The 21,589-nt window shown below is 50.2% G+C and overlaps 1 protein-coding gene and 1 long non-coding RNA gene across 5 annotated transcripts in view; one reads left to right on the top strand and one right to left on the bottom strand.

Annotated features, from left to right (window-relative positions):
• Positions 1–1,585: 1,585 nt before the first annotated feature.
• On the bottom strand, positions 1,586–11,446 carry LOC134475503 (uncharacterized). 2 transcript variants are annotated; one of them, XR_010046650.1, is made up of 2 exons: positions 11,306–11,438; positions 1,586–2,050 (listed from the first exon to the last, which is right to left on the bottom strand). It is a non-coding gene; the product is annotated as an uncharacterized LOC134475503 (long non-coding RNA). The 2 variants fall into 2 exon arrangements; XR_010046651.1 differs by lacking the exon at positions 1,586–2,050 and adding an exon at positions 10,494–10,753 and having other exon boundaries at positions 11,306–11,446.
• The window catches only part of Elf4 (E74 like ETS transcription factor 4), a 42,120-nt gene continuing 31,796 nt past the window's right edge, over positions 11,266–21,589 (top strand). Inside the window, exons 1-2 of one of the 3 annotated variants that reach the window (XM_063246407.1) lie at positions 11,569–11,699; positions 15,005–15,068. The gene's annotated coding sequence lies outside the window, so the exon portion shown is untranslated. Of the gene's footprint in view, positions 11,405–11,562; positions 11,700–15,004; positions 15,069–21,589 lie in introns of those variants that run through there. The other 2 variants (XM_063246406.1, XM_003462235.5) reach the window with 2 other exon arrangements.

Raw genomic sequence — 21,589 nt, 5'->3', positions numbered from 1 at the left:
CAAGCCAGTGATGACGTCCCCCTGCCTGGCTGGTTCTACATATGGGTGTGACTGGGTCAGAGTACAGGGAGGGTCTAAATATTTAGATACTGGACTGCCAAGCCCTGGTCAGAAATCAGGGATCATCTAAAAATGGACATTTTGAAGGGAAAGAAGGGTTGAAGAGAGGGTAGGGGAATGGAGTAAAAAAAAAGTTATATTATGTACAGTTACAAATTCCCTATGATGAATGTGATCGTTATGTATACCTAAAATGTACCAATAAAAACTTTTTTGTCTTTTTGAGACACGGTCTTGCTATGCAGTTCAGGCTGACTTTGGGCTCACTTTGGTCTTTAACTTGTGAATGATTCTCCTGCCTCAACCTCCCAAGTGCTGGGATTACAGAAATGTACCACCATGCCCAGCTTTTCATGTTTTTTTTTTTTTCTTTTTATCGGTACCAGTGATTGAACTCACGACTGCCTGCTTGCAAGGCAGGTGCTTATGCCGCTGAGCTAAATCCCCAGCCCCTATGCCCAGCTTTTTAAAACCATTTTCTTTGAAAAAAATAAATACAAATGCACATTTTGAGAAAGAAAAACAGCCCCTGACATCCGGAAGCTAGCCTGGGCTGTGAGCAAGGCCTTGGTATGGCTGCCAACTGACCTGGCACTCACAGCTAGGTCTCAGTGTTCTGTGGAACATAGACATTCACACGACATTGGCATCATACAAGACCACTGTGTGACCATGATGAGATGCGACAAAAATGAGAGCACTCCATAATCATGTGTGAATGTAGACAAAAACATGAACATTGTCCAAACCACAAAAATGACCAAACACCCCCCAGCCTGACTGATCTGAGTGCTGCTTCCTTACCAGTCTCAGCATTAGACTTGCTTTACTCTGCCCTCTTATTGGAGAAGTTTTATTTAAAAAGACAGCCAATCCTATCATGGGATACCCCTGCTTCCCAACAGCATCCAATCCAGAGAAGCCCAGCCTCCTTAAACCCTTCCCCAAAGCATGGCAACCTGAATCCCCTAAGGCCTTTGTTGTATCCTCTTCCTGATGGTCCCTTGATTCCCCATGGTGGACCTTCTCCCTCCCTAAGGTGAGCGGTAGGTGAGACTTTTTCAACCACAAGGGTGTTCTGTGTGGTCTTTGGCTGGAAGGCACTGACAATTTTTGGAGATAAGTAGCGGGAATTTCTTCTGGAGACCCATCCTAGGTAGAGACCCCAGGGAAAGTTGCCCAGTCCTGTCCCTTTGGGAAGTCCCCATGAAGCATCCAAGGCGTTCCTAGGACAGACTGCTGGATAAGCCCTGAGTCCTGTCTCATATCTGGAGACAGAGGTGCCCAGCCTTTAAGACATTCAGGATGTCTTGGCACTGACACTGCAGCACCAAAGGTGCTCCTTGAGCACCAGACAAGGGTGTCAAACCTGAAATTTGTGCATAAATGTATTAACTTATGGAACATTTGCTAACAAACATTTTCTGACAACTGCTGCTTGTCATGGGATAGTGCTATGACTTGGAGATAAGGAGATGAGTAAAATGTAGTCCCTGCCTTCAGTGGCTTTATAACCAATGGGAACTTTTTTCCCCACTGGGGACTTTTAATGCAACATAAGTACCAGGAGAATGATGTGTGAGTTCCAGCAGGAAGCTAATGCCCCTCAGGATGTTTTCTTGTCTTGCTTCTATGTATCCTAGGCTTTTCTTTCCAACCATGGTTCTTTCCCATTCTCTGGTTGCATCTTCTGTCATTCCCAGGAACACTGTGTTCAGTCCAGGGTGGAGCTTACAGTCCTTTTGTCTGGAGAAATCCCATATCTCTGTTCACTTTTCCTCAGGCCTATTATTCTCACCCTCCCCGTGGAATCTTTGCTGTCTCCCCATTTCTCTTCTTCCTATGTTTCTTTCCGAGGTCCTGGAAGTGCTCCCTGCTCCTGTGTTTCTGGCAAAGCAGTGCAGCACAGTGGAAAGAGTACTCTTCTTGCTTAGAGTCCCAGCTCTGTCACCTATTACTTTCATGGACCTGGGCAGCCACTTTGCAAGGCCTGGAAAATAGGGGGAACAAGACAGTGGTGACAAACCCATGGCATGCATGCTGCAGGGGGCTATTTGTTATCATTGAAAGCTCTAAAAGTTTTACCATCACTAGACTTGATCATCTTTCCACCTTGAGCCCCAACTTCCTGTGCATGGAAAAGCCTCTCAGTGCTTCATCTGTCCATGGCCTCCAGTGTTGTTCTCCTCTAAGGCCTAGAGTAGACGCTAATGGAACTCAAAGCCCTTGGCAAGTATCTCCCTACCATGACTCTGTTACCTGTTTGGTTCAATCACATTTACAAATTTGTTGGCTTGTTTTTTATTTCTGGTGGTTTTTTTCCCACTAGTTTATGGTTTGGGATTCTTTTTTGACCTAGAAAGTTATATCTGAACCTAGTGCCCCTAGAAATTATACCTTGCCTTTTTTTCTTCCATATAGTTTTTCATAAGGGCATCTTCTTGCCCCTAAGCTAAAGTTTGGCTTCAAACCCAGAATTTCCCCCATGAAGTCTTTCTAGTCTGACCTTTCTCAGCCACAGTCCTACAATATGCATTCCTTCTGAGCCATTTCATAGCTCCCAGTCCCCAGTAAAAACCTTGCAAAGCTGGTGGATGTACAACTATCATACCCCAGGGTAGTTTGCAACTCGCTACCAAGATAGGAGCTCAGGTTTGATCCTCAGCACTGCAATAACAAACAAATAAATAAAGAGCTTGGAATACTTTCCTTGTGCCATGTAAACCCCAAGTCTAGTGCTCCCCCCCACCCAGTCCATGGCCATTTCCAATTCACCAGGCATAGGGACAATAAGAAATTGCTTTCAGGACAAGAATGACAGTCCAAGGGCTGGGGACTTAGCTCAGTGGCTCAAGTGTTTGCCTGGTAAGCATGAGGTCCTGAGTTTGATCCCCGGTAGCAAAAAAAAAAAAAAAAAAAAAAAAAAAAAAAAAAAAAAGCCCAGCTCCATGATATGCTAGGTGGAGGAAGATGCTTAAGGACCGTGCACCTTTGGGAGGAAGGGAGAGCTTCAGGTGTTTCAGAGGCCCTCAGCCCCTTATGGAAACTACCATTCAGGGCAATCACCCCACACCTGTGATGAGACAAATCTGTCATCTCACCCCTCCTCTGACCTCAAACTACACACACGGGGCTGCAGTGGAAACTGTCTCAAAAAGACCCTTACTCAAACCTGAACTGATTCAGTACCAAATTAAAGGAGTAAGAGCCCCAGTGACCCGTCAGGCCATCATCTTGACGTAAGCCAGGGGTCCAGGGCCACTCAAAGCCCAGAGGCCTCCACCCTGGGCCTTTGGCGGCACAAGCCCTCCTGAGACTTCCCCCTACTCAGACAAGCCCTCACTCGCCTACTCCCTGAAAGAGATTACAAATAAGAGGCCTCGGCGGCGTCAAGTGAACTGCCCTGTCAGTCATTCCCGAGGCGCCGCAGAGAGCAAGGGACCCACAGCCACCCTGCCCTGCCTGAGCAGGCGCTTCCTGCGTGAAATGGCTAATTGCAAGACCAGCTTTGGGAGAAGCTGCAAACCTGCCGCTCCCTCCTGGCCATTCCCTATGTGTTCCTGAGCTGCATAGAGTGGCAGCTGGGGCCGAAGCGCAGAGGTCTCCACCCGGACTCCGGCCAGACACATCCCTGCCAGCTGCCACTTGGAATCCTTCCCGGGAGCCCAGAGCCGCCCTCGCCCGCCTGCTGGGACGAGACGGGACCGGGGATGGAGGGCGGAGGGAACTGAGGGGAAGTTTCAAGGAGTGTGCCGGGTTGGGGGCAGGATTCTCATTCTCATGAGTCAGCGGATCTGGCCCAGAGTGACTTCACCGCTTCCCGAGAAGAGGCGCCCTGGGCCGCAGGCGGCCCGGAGTGCAGTGCAGGAGTGGGAGGTCAGAGCTCCGGCTGCTGGGGCGCCGCAGAGTGCGGGACAGGCTCTGGGCTGGGCTAAGATGGCCAGGTCGCTTGGGGCTGGGGCGGTACGGGGAGGCCTTGCGCCAGCCGGTAAATCTCCGGGCAGTGGAGCTGACCTCTCTTCTTCTCCTGCTCCTCCTTCTGGGACACTAGTTCCCGCCATCGCCGCAGTCTCGGCGGCAGCAGCCCGAGTCAACGCCCCGCGTGCGCGTCGCCTGTAGATGGCGCTGCAGAGGCGCCCTGTTCGCTGCAGGGAGGGTGGGGAGCTCAGCCCCACCGGGGGACTTGCACTAGGGCGGCGGGCTAGCTCGGGGAGAGGGTGTGTGCGTGTGTGGAGAAAGCTTGAGGGCCACCAGAGACCCCGCTCCTCTCCGGTGGGCCACTGGGACTCCAGAGATGGCGGTGATCGCGCCAGGAGAACGGCCTTGCGGCGCGAGCGCCCCTGGCCAAGAATGGCTGGCTCCTGCGTGCTGCTTCTAGTCCCTTGGGCCGCCTCCCAGCCCGCAGAGCTCGAGGCCGCTCTTCAGTTCTGCAAGGGATTGCGGTTTCAGGGCCGTCTTCACAAGCAAGCCGGTGCTCTCGACCCGCAGGCACTATGATGGAAACTCTGAGTCGTGTCTCAGGCGCTAGGGGTGGGTTTCCCTGAACAGCCATTCTCCAGCCTGGTTCCCCGCCCACAGCCCCAGACCAAAAGTGCACCTCCAGGACAGAGTCACAAACTATGGCCAGGGCTTGGCCTCATGAGGGTCAGGGGTTCATCCTGAGGCTGGATGTAGGGCGACGCTTAAGCGTTCTGTGCCTGTCAACCCAGCCTTCCAGCCTTCTGCTTCTGTATTATTAAAAAAAAAATAGCTAAGAGGCCTAGCTGAGGCTTGAGCCTGCAACGTTGGTCTCCATAGAAGAAAGGTTGTGCCCTAACTTCTTGCAGGGCCTGAGCTCTAAAAGTGGAGGCGAGGCCCAAGTCTTCCTATAGCAGTTTGTGGTTATGTGATGACTGTGAACATGATCCAGTCTATCAGGGTGCACAAAAATAACCTGTGGCCAGACACCTTCCAGCTGAGGGGAATAACAGCTGGGGCACCAGCCCTATTCTCTCCAGAGGCCACAGTGGCCACGTCCATGATACAGTTTTACAGATAAAATACACACGGAGAAATAAGCAGCACCCCATCTTGATATTTTGGCGGCCCTCTTCTTTCCTGTCAGTCCCTCTAACTCTCCTGATTTTAGGGTGTGCAGAGTCATCTGAGAAAGTTAAAGAAAGATTTTCCATAATGAGGAAAGGGAAGAAAACCCCAAAGGATCCTAAACATTCCCAGGTTTCACTGTATGACACAATATGGTCTGTTTCCCGCCAACCTCAGAGCTGGGGTGGGAGGCCTCCTATAGGGTGGTGCCCAGATGGAAACCCCTCTTCTCATGAGCCCCTTCCCCAGAGTGTCCTCCAGAGCACAACCTATGAAAAGGATCCAACTGGCAAAGCTTAACGCCTCCCTGCCCCCTCTGTCTGCTCCTAAGCTGATCGAAGTCCTCAATGTACACCCCCCTCTAATGCCACTGGATGGATCCGGGCCTGAGCTGGGACCTCTCCTTTCAGCCTGGCCCTGCATCTTACTAGGTGACTGGGAGATCTGATATACCAATTTGTTACTATGATAATGGACACTAATGGGGTCACATGCTAACCACGGGCTAAGTTCTAATCCAACATCACTGCCTCAACCCCAAGTCCAGGCTGCAGGGATGGGAATTTCAGATTGACTAGTCACCACTGCCACTGGAGGGTGCGGAAGAGTGCGAGGAACTGAGGCCCTAGGACAATCTCAGGGTGCGGAGTGTATTTTCTGGAGCTGCTGCCCTGGTTTCAGTTTCATCCTTGGCTGACACTTTCCTCCAGCAAGTGGAATTGCTTTGGTTTCCCTCCAGCACCCCCACCACTTGGACAGCTAGCTCCCTTCAGTCAGCCCTTCGCTTTGTAAGGGGAGAGATGGGAAGCCAGTTTGGCATTGATGAGGAAAAAATGTACACGTAGTCACCAACAGACACACAGGCTCATACACTCTACTGCCTTGGAGACTTACTCTCGCACACGCCCTCCACAAACACACGCTCCCACTAGGGTACTCCACTCTCACATCTAAGACTCGGGCCCACATATACATAGCCCATACTATGGTCACACCCTCACTCACAGTTTTGAGACCCACACAGATGCACACACAAGGCAGGCAAGAGTCTGGCAGAGATGCATGCCACACACAGCCCCATAAGCACACGCATACTCACTCACACAGGCCAGCAACAGCAGCAGCCGTTGAGTTGGATGGCTTCCTCAAAAGAGGGCTGGAAAGTTTGTTTGCTGCCAGCAAAAGGGGCCTAAACATTCCGTGAAATGACTCATACTGCACCTTTATAGACATTAAATGTTGTATTTTGCTGCATTAAACAACAATAACCCTCATCCCAGGACATGAGGGCAGGGTGGCTACCTTCCTGTTGGCCTCAGCTATGCCTCTGTCTTACAATGTCTGTCATACCCTTGCTTCGCTGTGGGATGAGGCGATCTCCAGAGAACAGGATCATCTATCTCCTGGTACAGCTCACGGCCTAGCCATGCTCCTCAGCAGGATGCAAAGTGAGGTCTGATGAGCTGCTCCCCCCCCCCACGTCTCCCATTCCCTGAACTGGATATCTGGGGTCAGGACCTGTGTCTGAGCCTTCCTGAACTCCCTCCTACTCCAGCTCCCTCCACAAATCTCCTAGATCTGTCTTCATGGCTACCTCCTTGCACAACTCCAGGGGGCGCCATTTCCCTTAGAAAATGTAAAGAACACCATATGTGACTAGAACCTCCCCTCCTCCTCTGGATTTCTTTTCCATCTGAGGAGAGAACACCATTTTGATGGCTGCTCATGTCCCTGTCCCCCAGGGCGTTCAGGCTCTGCAGAAATCACTTGGCTCTCCCTGGGATGAAGTGTCTATGTGTTGCTATCCTGCTGCACCTGCACCAGGCTTCACACAGGTCAGCTGAGGCCCAGCCTCCTTGGCTTCACTCTGAGAGCAGCAGAAGTCAAAAGGGTGATACAGGCAAGAGTGGGGCCCAGTAGATGCCAAGCGCTGAGGAGTTAACTCTGGTTCTACTAGACAAGGGCCCCCAACCCTTTAATGCTGCACTACCTTTGGTAGATGCCCAGTGCGAGTGCCTGCCCCTGTGCCTGGTCCAGGAGACTTCAGCTGGCTGGGTTCTGGCTCCAGGATAGGACTGGGGACCAATGGATTAGAGACTCCAGAAGACTTGCTGAACTCTGCCAGGGGCAACTTCATCCTTTTTTTTTTTTTTTTTTTCAAATAAACCAGAGATGTGGGTCTTCCCCCTTCTCAAATGTCCCAGCATCCCAGAAGGACCACGAAGGGCACTGAATCTGTTTTCCAAACATCAGCCCCACTCCTAGCGGTGGATGTGCCAGGAACAGCACTTCCCAGCAACCACTGTGCTCAGCGCTGACATGTTGAGTGCCAGTTCAGGCGAGTAGCATCTTCTGGGCTGTCATGGCCTCCAGTAGGCCTCCCTGAGATGCTGTCCAGCCTACCAAGAAGTGATACCCAGCATTTTCCTAAAGTTTTGTAGGTGTTCTCATGGCGTCCAGGCCTCTCTGGAGGGCAAATGTGGGATTTTTCATCTTAATCACTGAAAATTGTATAGGAGCCAGGTGTGGTAGTGCACCCCTGTAATCCTAGCACTTGAGAGGTTGAAGCAGGAGTCGGAAAGACAGCAAAGAGAGTGAGTTCAAAGCCAGCCTAACTACATAGTGAGACCCCTTCTCAAAAACTCAAATGGGGTCCTCAGTGCTCAGTGGGGTGGGGTGGATGGGCCAATTGGCTTTCTAAGAGCCCCAGGCAGGCATTCTTTCCAACCAAGGAAGGTGGCCAAGCCAATGAGAATCATGATTTTGGAAGATGGTTACCAATTCCATCCCTCATCTGCCTGTCTGTGCTTTAGCCTGGGTGCACCCCCATCCCAACATGGGCCAGAGCAGTGATCTGTCATCCTGTCATATGGGAACTTTGGTATAATCTATCCCAGGGAACTCTGTTTCCCAGCTACTCAATAAAACACTGCTTATGCTGACAACACCACAGCCTGGGACTTCAGGATTTCTGCCTGTTTTGGGGGATACATAGGCCTTCTCCAGTAAACCCAGCAAAAGCAAATCTAGGCTTGCTGAATGCAACAGAAGAATGGTGATGGGCTTCACAGAAAGGGTTATGGGACCTTCTTAGCTTTCCAGGGAGGAAAATCCTTTGAAACCATAACTGCTCTCCTTGGCCTTTGGAATGTTTCTCCTTCCAAAGGTCTAATCAGTCGGCAACTTTTCTTGCATATGTCAATGGTGGAAAAAGTCAGGGCTACAGAAGCTGTGGCATTGTGGTGTTCTGGCCACAGGTTTGAATAGAATTCATTGATGCCAGCTGGATATGGTAGCGCATGCCTGTAATCCCAGCACTTGGGAGTCTGAGGCAGGAGGATTGCTATGAGTTTGAGGCCACCATGGGCTACAAAGTGAGTTCAAGGTCAGCCTGAACTACAAAAAAATTAATTAAAATAAAAGAAAGGATTTGTTGAGGCCAAAGGCTTAAGTGAGAAGGGAAGTAACCAGCCATTTTGTCTCCAGAAAATGAGGGGTGATCTGCAGAAGAACATGGGCTCTCAGGCACTGCTTGGAAAAGGAGAAAAGGGGGGCTCGGCTTGGAGAGTTGTCAAGTTGAATGCACACTTCTGGAGATGGTCCTACACACACAGGCTGTGCGCAGCTGGAAGGTCCCTCTGCTCCCGCTGGGATCCAGGTTCTGAGGCCCAGAGCAGCCCGCTGGACGGGGTGAGGTAACAAGGAAGAAGGAGAGGGGCTGGGATTGCACTGCAGCGTGGCACAGCCTTGGCATTCACAGGCATCCACAGGCAACTCGAGAAGGGAAATTCCTGCCAAGTCAGAGAATGAGCCATTGGCAGAGACAGTGTGGCTGTCCTCAGGACAGTGGTGCTCTCAGCCTGGCTGGCCCCACCTAGTTGGGGCTCACCCAGTAGGTAAGTGGGGAGCCAGGTTGGAAAGGCCCAGCTGGCTGTGAACAGCAAGGTCATGGGCAAAGGCAGGCAGAAAGGTCATTCTCATGACTTCCCAAGGTGAGGCCAACACAGAATTTTCATGAAGGGGAGGAGTGTTGCCCACAACTCCCTGATCATGGCGTTGTTGTCTGCTCAGAGTTTCTGGGAAAGGTGGGAACATACAGGGTTCCCACAAGGCATGGACTGCAGGTCACCATGACTTGGTCTGCAGTGAGAACCTCTTTACTCTTCCCAAGAGCAAGACCTGGCCTCAAACGCTGTATTGAGGCTTTAGCCACACACACTCACAGGAGGGATCCACCGTGAGTTCTTAGCAGCTTCTTTCTGCTCTGGCCCTGTTGAATTTGCTCCTGAGAGCTGAGTTGAGAAAACAAGATGAAGGTGAAAATGATGCTGAAGGCTTGCTAGGCACCGCCACAGACAAAGGTTATCTTATTCAGCTCTCAACACAGCCTCAAAGAGGGAGATTCTTATTATCTCCAATTTTTATTTTTATTTTTATGGTACCAGGGATTGAACTCACGACCATGTGCTTGCCAGGTAGATGTTTATTGCAGCTGAGCTAAATCCTCGGCCCTATCCCCAATTTTTAAATAAGGAAAGTGAACCTCGGAGAGTTTAAGTGACTTACAAAGTCCGTTGGCTGGCATTATGGTAAAGCCAGCATAGGAACCCAGTCCTGTCCTTAGACTTCAAAAAAGAAAAGTGTTCCTTAGTGAGTTTCAAGGTCAAGGGAACAGCAGGTTAGAGACCTTTGAGACCTACACACACTTGGTAGGAGAGCTCAGAGGCAAGAGGTCAGCACAGAACTGGAATCTCCTGAGTAAAGTACATCCACTCAGAAAGGAAAATGCAGAAAATTGTTCTTGGTGCTTGTTGCAGGGATTTGGCTATTGGTAACCAGGAGGTCTCAAGGGCCGGTGCCTCAGTCCAGCCACTAGAACTTCCCCTGATAACTTGCAATCTACAGATGCCTTTTCAGGTGTCATTCACTGCCATTCCATCCCCAGGCCTGTGCCAAGGTGAAAGGAGCAGCCCCCTCCATCACCCACGCTTTTCCCCAAGGTCCCTCATTCTCCATGGCTCCTGAGATTGTTTTCTAGCAAGGCCAAGGCCTGACTGGGCCCCTCCTCCAGACCCTGGGCAGCTAGAAGGAGTCACAATTTGCAGCTGACTCTCCCAGAGCATTCTAGGCGCAGCACCAGGTGGGAGCTAGTAGATGCTGAGACAGGTCAGAGGAGAAGCAAAGAGAGAATGAGGCTGGCACTTTAAGGAGAGCAGCTTGGCTTTGGGTGGGAGAGCTGCCTTTGCACCTGCTGTATTTGCCCCTCTCCCTCCGGCTCCTTCCCTGATTCCTATGCTCCTGGCCTTTCTCCCTCCTAGGAGTGCATGAAACTCGAATCACACCAGCCGCATGGTGTAGATGGTGTATTCGGTTTGAGACTCCATTTTGGGCATCCCACAAGTTCTTCCCAAACTGTATCCTTGGGGCATTTCCTGGCCTCACCTACTGCAGCCCCAGCTTCATAATGTGCTGAGCAAGGCCAGGGCCAGAGGCTTCAAGCAAAGGGAGTGCACAGGCTGAGGTGGTTGGATTGAGCCTTCAGGAGTCCCCACCGGTGGATTTCTCTGCGGGTCATTGTGCACAGGCTTTCACCCCTGGGAAGGGCGCTCTAAAAGGTGAGGAACATGGGGATCTCTACTGTGAGTGGAGTCGGGCGGGGGGCGCTGGGCAGGGTAGGGTCGCGCTAGGGGGCTCTACAGGAGCCCTGCCCTCACTATCCCGAGGCAAGCTTGCTGCTGGGGAATGGGAGGCCGCGCGGGCCCCTGGCACTGTTCCCCCTGCCGTGCTGGCGACCGCGGCGGCCCGGGGGTGGAGGGGCGCTGTTTCCACCGAGATGCCTCGTCCCTCCCTCGCTCCCTCCTCCACCCCGCCCGCCCGCGGTCCCTCCCGTCGGTCCCTCCCTCCGGCTCTTCCCTCCCTCCCGCCCAGCCTCCTTCGCACCCGCCCCAGCCGCCGGCTGCGGGGACGTGTGTCTCTAGTGCAATTTCCCCTTTCGGTCGGTCCTCTCAGCGCAGTCTCCACCGACTCGCGCCCCTTCCCCGGGGGGCCCCAGCGCCCGCCCCCTCGGCCAGGCCCGGCCCTCCCCCGCGCCCACCCGGTTTCCCGGGAGCCCCACCCCGGCCCCCGACTCCTTTATCAGGGGCGCCCGCCGCCGTCTCACCTGGTATTTGCATCTCGCCCTCCAACTTGCCATTGGCGGCGCGACGTGTGGGAGAGCCCTGCGCCTCGCCCGCCCGGACCAGCCTGCCCCGGCGCCGAGGTGAGTCACGGGCGCGGGCCGGCGGGGGCAGGCGGGCCGGGAGGGAAGGGGGAGGTAGGGCGGGAGGGGACCGCGGCCCTGGCCGCCGCCGGGACCGACCCGGCTCCGCGCTCAACTTCCACTTCTCCTTTCGCCGGCGCCGAGCTCCGGCGCCACTTGCCCAGCCCAGCTTCCGAGGGGAGAAAGCGGGCTGGCGAGGCTGGGGACCGGCGTCTGAGCCCCTGGAACGGGGACGCGACCACGGTGACCGAGCCTGACCCGGCTACTAGGGGTGGCCCTTAAGACACGGCCTCAGGTACGTCTGTGGCGCCGAGTCTTCGCGTCTTCGGAGACCTCAGGAAGTTTGCCTCGGGGCGGGATCTTGGACGCCGGGACCCCAGAGCGGGGTTGGAGGCCCCGGGAAGGGTGGGAGGGCCGCCGCGTGGGGAGCGCGGCCCTCGCCTCGCCCCGCCGCGTGTATGTTGGAGAACTCGGGCTCCTGATCCCGGGGTAGAAATGCGGTCAATTTTCTGAGTCGGGATCCAGGGCCACTTTTTCTGTGCTGGAGAAGTCTGGGTTCCGCGACCGGGCGGATCGTGACAGCGGGGCCCCAAAAGCTCAGCGCCCGAGGGCAGGAGGTTGGGCGGACTGTGGCGAGGTTGCTAGATTGATCGGGAGGCTCCTAGGGCTTCTGGGGCCAGTGCTTTAAGGTCACACATAGGCACGCACAGACACCGATGACTTGGAGACCTCTTGGCAGAATGTGTAGTTTCCGTGTGTGCCTGCGGCCAGTCTTCCCGTTCCCGCGTTCCCACTTTTCCCCGTTCTCCTGCCCCTCTGTTCCCTCCCCTGTGACCACCAAGGGGACTCAGCAGCTGCACAGCGCGGGATCCCGACACCAGCGTCTTGCTTTGGCTTTTAGGGGGCTGCCCAGGCGTCAGCCACTTTCAGGATTCCTGGCCCCTCCCCACCGCACCCTAACCCTCTACTCTATCCTTGCAACCCGTATGACTAAGACTAGGCCTTCCTGACTAGCGTCACCTCCTGACCCCTTGGCACTTCAGTGGCACAGTGAGGTTCTCCCAGGTCCCCCACCGCCAGCAGCTGGGGGATTTGATGGCCCTTTCATTCCTGTCCTTCATCCCTCTGCCCAAGATAGAGGCTTGTCTGGTCCTGCAGCTTCTTCTGGTTAATGTTTGACAGTTCACTGTAGCTAATCATTTTAATTAGCTCTTAAAGTGGGGAGGAACAGTTAACCTTGGACTTCTCGATTTTGGCCTGGTGGGGCCTCAAATGGGAGGAGTGCTGAGGAGGTGGGAAGGTCAGAGCGGAAGTGAGGTCACCACCCCAGGGCCTGAGCCACCACTGCTGGCCCCAACAGCTGGTAGGCACACCCATTGGGGACTCAACCCTTGGGAAATGACCCCAGGCCCGAATGCCAGGTTTGAAGGAAGTGAAGGGAACAGATCCATTTCTTCCCTCAGGAGAGATAGGGCACTTTGGCATTCTTGCTGGGTATACGTGTTCACTGGGCATTTTCAATGCCAATCTCGTCTTGCAGTTAGCTCCGCAAAGTTTTCCCAGTTACAAAGTGTGTCATCAACCATTAGTTCAGTGCACACAGTGCAGAAGCGGCCTAGCAGAGTGATCTACAGTTGTGTAGAGATAATCCAGAGGAGCTGGGGGCTGGTGTGGGGCAAGAGACTGCCTTGCATGTGGTTGTCTCTGGGGCTGAGTTCAAAGCCTGGGAAGCCTTGTTGCGGGAAGCATGAAGCAGGCTCCACGTTGCCACCCTCACCCAGCCTCTTGCTGTGAGCCGAAGGAGTGGCTTGTTTGCAACTATGTCTGGCATTTCTCCCTCTGCTGCACTGTTTGCTTGGTGGTTACTCAGGAACTGGCGCCCACCCCTGGACAAGCCAGGGGCCAGATCCACCCTCTCTCCCCTAGTGCTGCTGAGTGGTGGCACATATATTGGGATCTAAAAATGAGGGTGCTTTGAGCTGTCTGTCATGGGCCTGATTGATAGCATGTTCAAAATGCTCCTAATTCTGCTAAGCTCAAGGCTTTTATTCTGGAGAGACCTGGTCAATCACTGGCCAAGGCTATAATTTTTCCAGGGGAACCTCTGCTCCTGAGCCTGGTCTTGGTCTTCTCTATACAGCAAGATCCCTAACTTTGTCATTTTACCCCCAATCCTAGAGCCAGCCTGGCTGGGTTGAACCTCCACATCCTCTTTACCCAGCTGTGTGCTCACAATCATATGCCTTAATTTCCTTACCTAGCAAAGGAAACCCACTTCTTAAAGTTTTACATATAAACTGCTTATTAGAATTCTGTGTACTCAGTACACCTGAACTGGTATTATGATTTTTATCGAATGCAGTGCCTACAACTCAGATTCAACTCAGCAAACACTTGCTAGGAGCTGGTCCCAGTATTTGGCCCCAGCAAAGTGGCAGAGGGGACGATATGGATGTGAAGAAGATACCATGTGCCTTCCAGGATTGTGGGCATCTTATGCGGGCCAGAGTGGCGTGGGGGCTGGGAGGAAGTACTGGATAAGTCATCTGTATACATAACCATAGTTCAAGACCAGATTTAAATCCTTGAGCTAGCTTGGAGAGCCAGTCAACCCAGACTCGGGCTTCTCCTTACCTGGAGACCCTGGCTGGGTTCTGGCCAGGATGCTGCCTGCAGCCCAAGCCTGCTCTAGGGTTTGGGTGAGTGAGATGGAAAGGAAGACTGGCTCATGCATGGGCTGCAGGTGCCAAGCATTCAGGATGTGATTTTTTAGGTGTCAGGACAGAATGGCATTTCTAAGAATCACCCTCAGAGCCCCCTGGAGTGGCAGGGCTCATTCTTATCATGCCCTTTTCATCTACCTGGGGTCCCTGAGTTGGAAAATGCATTGGGCAGGCTTCCACTCTCAGGCCTGGGCCCGACCCCACCACAGCTTTGGTTATCACACCTGGATTTCTACGCTGAAAAGAGGTTTCTGGCTTCGCTGCCAATTTATTTCCTTTGTGGGTCTCAGACTGAAAACTAATTCTGCAGGGGAGAAAGGAAACTCATGCTAGGTACCCAGAATCCATGGGTGCTTTCCTGAGGTTTAGGGGCTTTTCTCATCAACACCAACCTGCCTGCAAATCCCTGGCTGCTGAGCTTCGTGCGTCTTGTAACAGTGACTGTGCTGCTAATACCCAGCCGCTCAGGCCTCAGCACTGGTTGCCAAGAAACTGCTGGTTGGGTGCTTATGAGGGATCTGACCTCATAGGGGTTGCTGAGTTTCAATTCAACAGACATTTATTAACACCTACTGTGTGCCTAACCTGCTCTAGGAGTGGTGGGGCAGCCGAGGCAAGGAGGTGGTGGGCCAGAGGTGACCAAGACTGAAACAATCAGAGGCGAGGATAAGCAACTGGGCCAGTGGCTGGTCAGGTGCTAATTGTACTCCTCAGAGCAGAGGCCAGCACAGCCAGGGCACTGAGGTCAGCAACAACTGGAGGAGGAAGGGAAGGCTTTCTGAGGGATGCGGGCTTGAGCTAGACCTTGAAGCGGGGGAGGGGAAGCAAGTGAAATGGCAGAAAGGGGAGCAAAGATGCCTTTCTCTCTATTCCCCAGCCACGGGCTGACCTTCAAGAGGCTGGCTGATTGCTCAGTGAATGTATGTCACATAGAAGACCAGGTCAGTGACTGTGGATGGCTTGATACAAACCCAGATCTCCACTTTAGGAGACACAAAGTGGCTGGTGCAGACAGCAAGCCCAGAGTACATTGATAAGATACACAGGGTGGACTGGCTTTCCTGCCACCCAAGCTGAAGGGATTTCATTTGTAACCCCGCCCCACTCTCCAACATACACACGGGCCCAGGGCTTGGGGGAGGGAAGAGGTAGGGGCCAGCAGAGCACACCTTGAAAACTCGTGCCACAGGAATTCACCACAGACACGGGCTGCTTGAGTCCTACCATGCCCCAGGGTTGTAAGTTTTCTCTGGAAGCTCAGATTGATGTGGAGGAGAGAAGTTTTCATAATTGCCCTCTCTCCTTAGCCAGCTGGGAGCCAGAGGGTCTAGAGAGTTCCACATGTTTTTGGTCAGACCACCAAGGATTAGCCATACATTTATTCTGCTGCTTTTGCATCTCCTATGGTTGGGTGTGAAAGGAGCCTTGGCTCTGCTTGGGTTTAACTGAATGTAAACACCCCTCCCGCCATGCACACATCACATACCCTCACTATTTTTCTTCTCCATGTCTTCTTGCCTTTTCTTGTCCCCAGTACGTATCAATGCCTAAGGGACACAACAAAATATCCTGGCTTCTTGGCTGAGAAGTGTTGTCTCCTGTGACCTTCTTGGCAAAGAGACCCCAGCTGGCTCCCAAGGTGAAGAGGAGGCTTAGGGGACAGGGGAGGGTGTTTCGTGCAGAAGGGTCTGCAAGGCGAAGTACTGGCATGGTCTGCCACCACTACTTTTAACCAAGAATGAGGTCTTTCTGCCAGATTTGTGTTAATTCTGCCACAACACAGAATAAAGAGGGAACATTGAAGAAGAAGAAGGTGTGTGTGCGGGCATGTGTGTGTATGTATGATCTTTTGGGGGGTAGACACTGTTGTAAGTGAAGAGTGGAACTGAAGCTGGGCCTGGTGGTGAAGGTGTGTAATCCCAGCACTCTGGAGGCTAAGGCAGGAGGATCACTGTGAGTTTGAGGTCAGCCTGGGCCACAGAGTGAGACCCTATCTCAAAAAAACAACAACAAAAAAGAGCGACACTCAAGTCTTCAACATTTGTGTTAACACTGCCATCTTTTCCCCCTTACCATTTGTATCTTGAGTATTGTTTGCTACAGAAATCAGAGTCAGTTTGTTCTTTTTTTTTTTTTTTGTCTTTTTTATTTTTATCGGTACTGGGGATTGAACTCATGACCGCCCGCTTGCAAGGCAGGTGCTTATGCCACTGAGCTAAATCCCCAGCTCCCAGTTTGTTCTTTTGAAGGATGAACATTCTACACCTGGGGACTATTTGTTGATTATTAGTATGTTGTTATAACATGCAAACTTTTTTGGTCTTGTGAGTGGAGAATTCTGGGAGCCAGTAGATCCTTTGCTATAAGTGATAGGTTCCCAGAGGCCTGGGCTTGGGGCTGGAGCTCTGCCTTTGTTCCACAAGCTCTGCGAGGCTGGGTGCATCCCCTTTTGCAAAGGCTTCTTAGGAGGTAACATGGGGATCCCTCTGCTATTGACCCAACTGTGTTTCCTTGAGGAGCCCGTGGCCACCCACAGGATCAGGAGCACAGGACCACTCCTGAGAGGAGTCCTCCAAGTGGTCCCTTGGTCTCCACTCTTGAGGTTAGGACAAGACCTGGGAGGGGATGAGAGGGTGGACAATTAGTCTTAACCTCCCCAAATTCTTGATGACCAAATAACAAGAAGGTACTTAGATATAGCCTGAGGAGATAATCTGTCTTTTCCCATGATGTCATAATGTCCCCAAGGATAACAAAACGTACTTCAGCTCCCTGTCTGTGAGAATTCATGCGCAGAAAACACCTGTCTCACTAGGTGACCACTTTCCTGGTGCCTAAACTGATCCTAAAAAAGCAAAAACAATTGCCAGTGTGTGGTCGTGAGTTCGATCCCTGGTACCGATAAAAAAGAAAAAGACAAAAAAAAAAAAAAACCCGAAAACAAAACACAATAAGCCCATCCCCCTGCTTAGAGGCTTGCAGCCCAGTTCTAAAGCTGTAGAGTGACACACACTCGGTCCCATGGCAGACGAGAGCTGACTTGCCGAGCAGCCTACGGGAACGCTGTAGATTTGGTGTTGTCAGGTCCAGTGGCTAGTGGAGAGAAAGATCATCCTTCCTCAGCTCCTGAGGGAGGCTTTGGGGGTCAGAGGGAAAGCGGCCTTTCAAAGGAGGAAAGCAACCATTAGCTGTGTTCTAGGGGCATTCCACACTCAGGGAGACAATAACACAGGCCTGGGAGTGACACAGACCCGAAACCCTTAAGTCTGCTTGAGAATTCTCGAGGTTCAGGATCTAGTGACTGTACATGTGGTACCAAGGAACATGCTTTCTAGGAGAGTGTGGGGATTCTTGCTGCTTTTGTCGTTATTGCTATTACAGAAGAAATATTACGTAGTCCAGTTGCACAGTAAAGTCACATGATGAAATTCCAAGGTGTTTACTGTTAGTGCTATTGTGGTGACGGTGGTTGTTATTTTGTCTAATCTGGGGCTCTTTTTGCTTTCTTTTTATTTAACAGCCTTATTGAGGTTATACAGATGGACAATAAACTGCACGTATTTCCAAGTGTACAATTTGATAGTATTTGACATGTGTACATACCCATGAAACCATCACCACAATCAAGAGTGAACGTATGCGTCACTCCCGGAAAGTTTCCTTGTGTCCCTGTGTGCTCCCTCCCATCCAGTGGCAGCCCCTGGGCTGCATTCAGGCATTATAGATTAGTTCACATTTTCTAAAGTTTTATGCAGTTGGAGTCGTATAGCATGCAGCCTTTTTTGGTCTGGCTTCTCTCACTCCATGTATTTATTTTAAGATTCATCCTTGTTGTTGTTGAAATATATCAGTATCTCTTTCTTTTTTCTTTTTTGCAAAGTACCATTCCATTGGGTGGATAAAACATACATTGTTTACCATTCATCAGTTGATGGACATTTTATGCTTTTTCTAATTTTTAGCTATTACAAATAAAGTCACTATAGACATCTGTGTACAAATCTTTATGGCTCTATATTCCCTTTTGTCTTGGTTACATAGGTAGGAGTGGAATAACTAAATTACACAGTAGTGAAGGTTCAACTTTTTTTTTCTGCGTTGTGACTTTTTTGTTTGTTTTTAATTAAGTTTATTGGTGCATTTTAGGTATACATAATGATCACATTCATTATAGGGAATTAGGTTCAACTTTTTAAGAAACTATCAAACTATTTCCCAAAGTGGCTGTACTTTTTTATATTGTCACCAGCAAGGGGGGAGGGCCCCGAGCTTCTCTGGATCCTCACTAGTACTGCATCTTGGGTGGCTTTGTCACCTTTAGCTATTCTGATAGGTATACAGGACATCACATTGTGGTTTTAATTTGGATTTCCCTAGTGATTGATGATGCTGAACTTTTTTCATGTGCTTACCATCCATATATCTTCTTTAGCGAAGTGTCTGTTCAAATCATTTGATCATTTTAAAATTGTTTTCTTGTAGTTAAGTTTTGAGTTCTTCATAGATTCTGGATAAAGCTCTTTATCAGATACGCACTTTGCAAAGATTTTCTCCTAGTCTGTAGCTTGTCTTTATTTTCTTCAAATTTAGTTTTGAAGAGAAGTTTTTAACTTTGATGAGATGCAATTAATCAGTTTTCCCACTTATAAGCTATGTTTTTGGTGTTAGAACTAAGAGATTCTCTCTTAGGCCTAAGTCACAGGTATTTTTCTTATGTTTTCTTTTATAACTTTAGGATTTACATTTTGGTCTGCGGTCCATTTTGAGTTAGTTTTCTTTTTTTAAATTTTTTTTTGGTCTTTTTCATTTTTATCGGTACCGGGGATTGAACTCATGACCGCCAGCTTGCAAGGCAGGTTCTTATGCCGCTGAGCTAAATTCCCAGCCCTTGAGTTAGTTTTCTATGTGGTGAAAGGTATGAATCAAAATTCTTTTAATTTTTTCCTCTTTGTACATACGGTTATTCAATTATGCCAGCATCATTATTGAAAAAGCTATTGGGCATCCACTATTGTCCTTATATATATGGGCTTATCTTGGACTCTACATTCCATTCCATTGATTGACCTATCTGTTTTTCTTTATGCCAATACCAGCTATCTTGATTACTGTAGCTTTATGATCCTTAGATTTAGGTAGTAGTACCCTTCAACTCTGTTCTTTTTTGACATTGGTTTTGGTTACTTTACGTAGCCAAATTGAGAATTGAACTGGCTGTATCGTTTTCTTTTATCCTATTTGCATTGATAGTCATAACATATATATTTGACTTCACATAATCTTATTTTATAATGATTAGTGTGCTTGATGTTACTGTTATTTTAGATGATGCTTATTGTTCATCGATTCTTAGTCTATAGCATTCCTTAACTTTACTATGCATTTGTAAACTAAGACTGTTATTTGCCCTTCATTTACAACCCATTTTTGGTGAATGGGTCTATGATTCTATACCTCATTATACAGATACCAATCACATCCTCTTCCAAATCTGTCTGTCTAGGCAACTTAAGGCTTCTTTAAACCAAAATTTGTCCTTGTATAGTTCTCTTTGTATCCCATTCTCTCCAATCATTTGAGCTCCTAGAACAGATCCAACATCATGAAGTCTTTACTGAGAGTGCAGTGATCAGACCAGAGCCCGATATCCCCCCGGGGGGAAACACTGTGGTTTTGTACAAAGAGGGAATGTTTGATGATTATCACCTGCTGCTTGGAACAAATGAGGTGAGGGGGCACATGTTAACTCTCAGAGAGTATTGAAGCAAGACAGGGAGAGTAATGTTGGAGTGCTGGAGACCTTTGTCATCCAATTGTACCCCTATCCTACTCCTAAACTGCAGCCGTAAGACCTATGGGGACTTATGGGTTGATAATTTACATGGACTTAATTCATGAATGCTCTTGCCTGTCTTAGAGTTAGAAGATGAAATAGACCTTGATCCCATGGATGTGCCTGCATGTTGGGGAAATGAGAGACACATGTGAGATAGTTAAAGGATGTTGAATGTGATCATTATAGATATCTAAAATTTACTAATAAAATCTTTTTTGGGGTCTTTTTTTGAGACAGAGTTTCACTATGCAGTTCAGGCTGGCCTTGAGCTCATTTTGTAGCCCAAGTTGGCCTCGAACTAGCAGCCAGCCTCTTGCCTCAGCCTCCTGAGTGTTGGGATTACAGGCGTGAGCCACCATGCCTGGATTACTATAAACTCTTATTAAAAAAAATAAAGATAGTTAAAGAGCATCATGGGAAGTACAGGCATGGTGGCATATGCCTGTAATCCCAGCACTCAGTAGGCTGAGGCAGGAGGATGGCTGCTAGTCTGAGGTCAACCTGGGCTACATAGTGGGACCATGTCAAAAAAAAAAGGTTATCAGGTGTGGTGGTGCATGCCTCTAATTTCAGCACTATCGAGAGGATGAGGCAGGAGGATCACGGTTCAAAGCCTACCTGGGTAGGTTAGCAATTTAGTGAGACATTGTTTCAAAATTTTAAAAATTAGTTAATTTAATTTAAAATGGATAGGGCTGGGCCTACTGGTGCACACCTGTAATCCTGCATTTGAGAGGCTGAGGCAGGAAGATTGCTGTGAGTTTGAGGCCAGTCTGGGCTGTAAAGTGAGTTCAAGCCCAGCCTGAACTGCATAATGAAACCCAGTCTCAAAAATAAAATAAAATAAAGATTAAAATTAAAAATGGCTGGGGATGTAGTTCAGTGAGGAGGCCCTGGGTTTAATCTTCAGTACCTTAAAAAAAATCAAACAGCAATTCAACACCATGTGGTTTAAGAGATCTTGTGGTAGAACTTAAGGGTTATGGGAGTTTAATGTAGGGGCTCCAGGGGTGTGGACTGTGGTTAGTAGTGCATAACCAGCTCCAGGAGGTTGGGGACTTGGTCAGGACCTTGCTGGCTGGGTACTATTTGATTAGTCAGAAAGGAGCAGCCAGGGCATGGCAGGCCTGAGAAACCCTGTGAATGATCCTGGAATGTTCCCTCGGGGGACCATGAGGAGACCACTGGGCTTGAAGCCCAGCTGGAGTTGGGAAATCATGGGAAACAGGCTGAGTAGGTAGGGTGGGGTCAGGCTGTGAAGGACCTTTGGAAACCAAACAGATGAGTTTGGACTCTAAGGCTTTGCCGAGTACCGCTCTGTAGGGCCATAGCCGCAGCAGATCTCAATGTGTGTCCTGGAGTAGCAGTTGGCGCCAGCTCCGGGGGCTGAGGGAGGAGTTTGGTGGAGGCAGGGCCAAGATTGGAACTTGATCTTTCTTGCTCCCAGGCAAGTAAGTGGGCCTTCTGCTGCACCAGGCCTAGTTTTTAGCTTCTAAAAGGGCTTCTACATCCACTGCCTCATCTTCCTAACAGAGAGCACAGGCATGGGGGGTGGGGCAGGTGCCAAAGGCCAGCTTGCTCCATGGCTGATGGTGTGACAGGAGACAGTGCCACTGAGAAGTACTC

The sequence above is a fragment of the Cavia porcellus genome, unplaced genomic scaffold (genome assembly GCF_034190915.1).
Source record: "Cavia porcellus strain 051 isolate PalLab524CR breed Dunkin Hartley unplaced genomic scaffold, mCavPor4.1 scaffold_3, whole genome shotgun sequence".
Classification (NCBI taxonomy): Eukaryota; Metazoa; Chordata; class Mammalia; order Rodentia; family Caviidae; genus Cavia; species Cavia porcellus.
The sequence above is the reverse complement of the archived record's forward strand: the minus strand, read 5'-3'. Positions and strand labels throughout refer to the sequence as shown.